Consider the following 7787-nt stretch of genomic DNA (forward strand, 5'->3'; position numbering starts at 1 on the left):
TGCTAGAGTTCTTCATATATTCTGGATTCGAGTCTTTTGTAAAGATATGCGTTTCATAAATATTTTCTCCTAGTCTGTGGCTTGTCTTTTTTTTTTTAAGATTTATTTATTTATTTTAGAGGGAGAGAGAGTTGGGGAGAGGCAGAGGAAGAGGGAGAGAGGGAGTCTTTTTTTTTTTTTTTTTGACAGAGCAAGAGAGGGAACACAAGTAGGGGGAGTGGGAGAGGGAGAAGCAGGCTTCCCGCTGAGCAGGGAGCCTGATGCAGGACTCGGTTCCAGGACCCTGGGATCGTGACCTGAGCTGAAGGCAGACGCTTAACGACTGAGCCACCCAGGTGCCCCAAGGGAGAGAGGGAGTCTTAAGCAGACTCCGTGCTGAGCCCAGAGATGGACACAGGACTTGAACTAGAGATCAGGACCTGAGCCGAAACCAAGAGTCCAACATTTAACTGACTGTGCCACCCAGACACCACATTGTCTTTTGATTTCCTTCACAGTGTCTTTTAAGAGAGGAAGTTTTTAATTTCAACGAAGTTCAAGTTATCAATATTTTCTTCTATAGTTTGTGCTTTTTTGTCCTATCTAAGAAATTCCTGCTTAACCCAAAATCACAAGGATTTTTTTTCCTAGAAGCTTCATAGTTTTAAAATTTACATTGAATTCTATTATTCCTTTTGAGTTAATTTTGCGTATGGAGTGACATAGGCCATGAGCGGTTATATCAGTTTGTTTACATGTGGATGCTCAATCATTTCACCTTTCGTTTCTATCACATTTCCTTGGCACGTTTTGCAAAAGTCAGTTGACCACATATGTGTGAGTCTGGACTCTGTTCTGTTCCCTTGATATACCTATCTATCCTTTGCTGATACTACACTATTTTTTTGATATCTCTAGCTTTATCTTAAGTCTAGAAATCAGATGGTGTGGGTCTTCAAAATTGTTTTCTTTGCCTTTCCATATAAATTTAGGTATTTGCCTGTCAGTTTCTTTCTTTTTTTTTTAATTTATTTTTTTTAAAGATTTTATTTATTTATTTGAGAGAGAGAATGAGAGACAGCACAAGAGGGAAGAGGGTCAGAGGGAGAAGCAGACCCCCCGCTGAGCAGGGAGCCCGATGCGGGACTCGATCCAGGGACTCCAGGATCATGACCTGAGCCGAAGGCAGTCGCTTAACCAACTGAGCCACCCAGGCGCCCCTGTCAGTTTCTTAAATTTAAAAAAAGCCCCCCTGTGATTTTGATTTGGATTTCATGGAATCTGTAGGTCAATTGAATAAGAATTGACAGCCTAACAATTTTGAGTCTTCCAACCCATGAAAATGATATGTCTCTCTATTTTCTTTGATTTTTCTCATTAATATTAGTTTTTAGCATACAAATCTTGCACATATTTTGTTACATTTATTTCCAAGTATTTCATATTTTTTATGTTATTATAAGTATCACTTGTAAATTTTCAGTGTCTAATTGTTCATTGGTAGCATATAGAATTACAGGCGACTTTTGAATAATGACCTTGTTTCCTGTGACATTATTACACTTACCAATTCTAATAGTTGGTTTTTTGGGGTTTTTTTGTAGATCCTTCAGGATCTTCGATGTAGACAATCATGTTGTCTGTGATTAAAGAAAATTTTATTTCTTCCTTCCCAATATGTATGCCTTTTATTTCTTCTTCTTGCCTTTCTGCACTGACTAGAAACTTCAGCAAAATATTGAATAGGTTGGTGAAAGTGGACATTCTTGCTTTGTTCCCAATCTTATGGGAAAATATTCAACCCTCCACTATTAAATATGATACTAGCGTTCCCTTATCTCTTTTCCCTTCCTTGGATATGGAAATTATGCCTGGAGTTATGACAGCCCTTTTGCCACTAATGAGAGAAAAGCCAAGAAAATGTTTTGACATTGTTGAGCCACTAAATTAAAGCAGTCATCTCCAAATTCATTGTTATGTGAGGGGGGGGGGGAAATCCCTATTTTGGGATATTCTTTTCTTTTTTTAAAATTTTATTTTATTATGTTATGTTAGTCACCATACATTACATCATTAGTTTTTGATGTAGTGTTCCATGATTCATTGTTTGTGTATAACACCCAGTGCTCCATTCAGTACATGCCCTCTTTAATACCCATCACTGGGCTAACCCATCCCCCCACCCCCTCCCCTCTAAAACCCTCAGTTTGTTTCTCAGAGTCCATAGTCTCTCATGGTTCATCTCCCCCTCTGATTTCCCCCCTTCATTTTTCCTTTCCTACTATCTTCTTCTCTTTTTAACATATAATGTATTATTTGTTTCAGAAGTACAGGTCTGTGATTCATCAGTCTTACACAATTCACAGCACTCACCATAGCACATACCCTCCCCAATGTCCATCACCCAGCCACCCATCCCTCCCACCCCCCCACCATTCCAGCAACCCTCAGTTTTTTCCTGAGATTAAGAATTCCTGGGCGCCTGGGTGGCTCAGATGGTTAAGCGTCTGCCTTCGGCTCAGGTCATGATCTCAGGGTCCTGGGATCAAGTCCCGCATCAGGCTCCCTACTCCTTGGGAGCCTGCTTCTCCCTCTGCCTTTCTCTCTCGCTCTGTCTCTCATGAATAAAAAAAAAAAAAAAGAATTCCTCATATCAGTGAGATCATATGATACTTGTCTTTCTCTGATTGACTTATTTCACTTAGCACAATACCCTCTAGTTCCATCCATGTCATTGCAAATGGCAAGATTTCGGGTTTTTTGATGGCTGCATAATATTCTATTTTATATATATATATACCACATCTTCTTTTTTTTTTTTAAGATTTTATTTGTTTATTCGTGAGAGACAGAGAGAGAGACAGAGGCAGAGGGAGGAGCAGGCTCCCCGTGGAGCAGGGAGCCCGATGTGGGACTCGATCCCAGGACCCTGGGATCATGACCTGAGCCGAAGGCAGACGCTTAACCAACTGAGCCGCCCAGGCGTCCCACATCTTCTTTAACCATTCATCTGTTGATGGACATCTTGGCTCTTTCCATAGTTTGGCTATTGTGGACATTGCTGCTATAAACATTGGGGTGCACATACCCCTTCGGATCACTACATTTGTATCTTTGGGGTAAATACCCAGTAGTGCAATTGCTGGGTCATAGGGTAGCTCTATTTTCAACTTTTTGAGGAACCTCCATACTGTTTTCCAGAGTGGCTGCACCAGCTTGCATTCCCACCAACAGTGTAGGAAGGTTCCCCTTTCTCCGCATCCTCGCCAACATCTGTCGTTTCCTGACTTGTTAATTTTAGCCGTTCTGACTGATGTGAGGTGGTATCTCGGGATATTCTTTTCTTGCAGCCAAAGGTATTCCTAAAGTGACATAGTCAGTAGTTGCCTAGGATAGGTGTAGGACATTAACTCATAGCCAGGTAATTTGGGGTTGACCAGATGTCCAGAACTGAATGACTATTTCAAATTCTCAAAGCTTCTGACACCATTAGGCTCTTAATATGATTGGGGGGAAAAATAAAAAATTTAACCAACTGATTCTGGCCACACATGGATTGTTTTCTCTGAGGAAACTCTAGGGTTGACTAACATACCCCACCCTTCCCAGTATCAGAAAAGGACAGGGATGCCTGGGTGGCACAGTCAGTTAAGTGTCCAGTTCTTGGTTTCAGCTCAGGTTGTTATCTCAGTGTCGTGAGATAGAGCTCTAGGTGGGGCTCTGTGCTCAGCATGGAGTCTGCCTGAGATTCTCTCTCCCTCTCCCTCTGCCCCTCCTGCTTGTGCTCTCTCTCTCTTTCTCAAATAAATAAATAAATAAATAAATAAATAAATAAATAAATCTTAAAGAAGGAAGGAAGGAAAAAAGAAAGAAAAAGAGAAAGAAGAAAGAAAGAAAGAAAGAAAGAAAGAAAGAAAGAAAGAAAGAAAGAAAGAAAGAAAAAAGAAAGAAAGAAAGAAAAAGAAAAGGCAGGACATCCCATGAGAGCAATCACGCACTTCTGTCTTCTCATCTGCCTGACAACCTGTTACCCCTTCCGGTAGACGTGGATTTGTGCAAATTCACCCCAGCCTCTGAATCTCCTACATTCACCCAGTCCCTTTCTCAATCCATGCAATCTGGCACCCAGTTTCACCATCCCACCACAACTGCCAGTGGTAAAGTTTGGGGAGCCTTTTGTTTGATGGGATGACAGATAATAGGTCAAGTGATATCCCTTCCAATCTCCTTCTACTGTGCCATCCTGAATTGTAGAAGCTGGAACGCTAAAAACATTTCCTAACTCCCTTTCAGTTAGTTCTGGATGCAGATGAAGGTCTGCCAACTAGATGCATTCACAGAGATCTGAAAGGGAGAGGTAGAGTGTAGGCCTTCTTTCCACTGTTTTAATTTTGTTCTACAGCAGCGTCCCGAGTTTCAAGATTCACAGATGTCAAGAAGCAGTGCGACAAATTCATAATCGCTGAATCGCAACCACAGGGCACATTCTTGAAGTCAACAGTTCCGGCGATAACCTCATGATCCCACATCTTCTTTTAACTGGAGCAGTGTTACTCATCAGGGTTCAGTCAGGAAAATAGAACTACTCTAGGTATTTCAAGGAACAGGGTTTAAATTCAGAGCTTTGGTTGCACAGGTGTTTGGGAGGCTGACTAAGCAAAAAAAAAAAAAAGGAACACCAGAGTAACCCAAATATCAGCAATGGAATAACCAGCTCTCACTTCTAGGATTGAAGGAACAAAGACAGATGGTGCTCCCAGAATCCAGGATCTTTGCAGTAAGTCCTCACTGGATGGGTTCTCAGACTGTCAAGATCTGTGCTGGAACCTCCAAATCTCCAAGGAGGCACAATGGCCGCTCATGCTTCAACGTCTGAAGGGAGCTCCCTGTAGCAGGTGCCCAGGCTCTGAGGAGAGAATGTTGAAGATGGTCCTCTGACCATCTATGGCATACAGCATATTGGACTACTGGTATGTTTTAGGGGCTACAGAGCAGCTAGTACTGGGAATACTGCATATTCCAGCTGGAGCTAGAGCTGTTCATTGTGTAGTGGATGTTATGATAAATGAGCCAGAACCCCATTCAAGAATGAAGAACTTACTTCTCCAGGAGCTAGGAGGGCTTAGCTGTCAGCTGTCTTTGGGAATTGCCCAAGTTGAAGAAAACTGCTTTACCTAAATTCACACCTCCTTCCAAGGACAGCCTGCATCCAACGACTGATAAATATGGGGGTCTAAAGACCCAGATAGCTCATCCCAACTCAAGACAATTCTGAAGGACCATCCAGAGCTCCCACCGGGTAGGGGGGCGGTCTTTGTTGGGAATATATCACAGCTCCACTTCCCCCCTACCCAATCCTGTTATATTTCCCTCCCTTCCACAGGTATTGATCCTGAAAGTGCCCCCTGATCTTCTTTCTAGAAACCCCATCTATGAGGTGCTGCTATTGGAAGGATGCTGATCTGAGCTAGAAGAAGAAAGTTCCTGCTCCCTTCTTCTCTCATTGGCAGAACTTAATCAGAAGATGGCAGAGAGTCCAGGAAAATGCAGCATGTAAGTTTTCTGCCCTACAATCACAGAGCGTGGAGTACACGTGGAGTAGAGACAAATGAGCTTGGAGCTGAGACTACAGATGAACGATCAGTCCTCCCAATTTGCTCCTGAATTCAACAGTCCTACAGTAGTCTCCTGAATTCCCTGGTTGTGGCAGAAATAACAGCTCTCTGGTGGGCAAGCTCTGCAGCATTTGTTGGAAGGTCATTCCTGGACGCCAAGCCTACAGCTTTCTCCTCCAAACCGTTGAGTGATTTTATAAGTGTATTAGTCAGGGTCTCCAGAGAAATAGAACCAATAGGTGATCTATAGATATAGAGGTATTAAAATATATAATTATCATATATTATTGTGATATATTTTTATATCATAATATAAAATATATATATAAATATATGGGGAGAGAGATTTTTTGTAAGGAATCTGCTCACATGATTATGGAAGCTGGCAAATCCAAAATCTGCACGGTGAACTGGAAAACTGGCTACCCTGGGAAGAGACAAAGTTGAAGTTCAAGTCCAAAAACTCTCTGCTGGGAAATTTTTCTCTTGCTCAGGGGAGGTCTGTCCTTTGTTCTATTCCGGCCTTTGATTGAATGAGGCCCACCCACGTTATGGAGAACAATCTGCTTTACTCAAAAGTCCATGGATTTAAATGTTAATCTCATCCAAAAATGCCCTAACAGAAACATCCAGAATCACGTTTGGCCAAATGTCTGGGCACCATGGCCCAGCCACGCTGACATATAAAATTAACCATCACAGTAAGTGCCTAAATCTTACTATGAACCCCCTTTTGTTTACAATAGCTAGAGCGGTTTATTCCTCCTACAAATGAACCCTGACTGATATAAATATCAGTCTTTTAGCAAGATATCTGTTAGCCACTTCAAAGTCTTTCTCTTTGCAAAGTCTCTTTGTTGAAGTTGAAGAGAGTCGGAAAGATAACCTGGCGTGAGATCACTTGGATTCAGGTCCCAGATCTGCCACTTACTAGGTATATGTGACTTTGATCAAATCATCTCCCTTGTCTGTACCTCACTTTCCAGGAGGTAGGAGGGCTCCTAGATAAAAATAGGGCCTAGCTCATAAGGTTATTGAAAATATAGGTATTTAATATCTATGAATCACTTAGAATAATTCTTGACACTTCATCAGTGCTCAGTAAACATTAGCTATCATCCCCATCATCATCATCCTCATCGCCTATCTATGGCCCCAAAGCTTCATCACCCACTTAAGCTTAGTGATTTCCCCAAACACTAGGATATGGGACTCTTGGCCAGTCTTTCCAAGGAATTCTGAGTCAGGGGAGGGAAAATAGGAATAAGGAAGGGAGGAAGGGAACAGAGAGAGACAAATAGATTCAGGCTGTGGGGGAATCTAGCTACAAAACCAATTCAAGAAAAAAAAAAGGCAAGAGAAATTTATTTCTACATTATTGTCAAAGAACACCAGAGAGCTGAAAATTTTTCTAGGCATGGAAAATCTGGGTTGTTTATATTCGAACCATAACTGATATTTCAAAATCTTCAAGGCGTTTTGGAACAACCAGTGGAATAATTCATTCAAATAAGGATCATCAATCAAGTTTCATCCTTTGGGTGAAAAGATTTGAGGGAAAAGATACTCACACAGTCTCCTGTATCATCCCACAGATGACTTATTAATTAGAAGGAAGGAAAGAAGCCTTTACAAGGGTGAAATCTGGCAGACTTCACCTTAACCCAATCACCAAAAAGAAGACGAAGTAAAATCATGTTCCTCATGACACAGTGCACTGAGGACAAAACACCATCTCTGAATTATTCTTGCCAAAAACGTTTAACCTGAATTTAAATCATGAAGAAACAATCAGCCAAATCCAAGTCAAAATTTTCTATACAACAACCAGCTTTGGACTTGCCAAAAACGTCAATGTCATAAGAGAATAAAACGAAACAGAAAGGCTGTGGAATGGCTCCAGATCAAAGGACAGAAAGAAACATGTCATCGACATCTAAGCGCAATGCATGGTCCTTGATTGGATTGGATCCTGGATTTGAAACTATATATATTTTTAAAGAACAAAGATATTATTGGTATCACTGGATACATTTGCATATGGAGTGCATACTAAATAATATAGTGTTGATCCCGTTACCGTAATGTTAAAATTTTGGAACACTGGGATTCATGTCAAATGATGTCCTTGTTTTGAGGAGATTCATAGGAAGTATTTAGGTGTAAAGGACTCAGATATCTGCAATTACTTTC

The sequence above is a fragment of the Mirounga angustirostris genome, unplaced genomic scaffold, assembly GCF_029215605.1.
Source record: "Mirounga angustirostris isolate CCGP_5_RB_7025 unplaced genomic scaffold, mMirAng1.0.hap1 SCAF_16, whole genome shotgun sequence".
NCBI lineage: Eukaryota > Metazoa > Chordata > Mammalia > Carnivora > Phocidae > Mirounga > Mirounga angustirostris.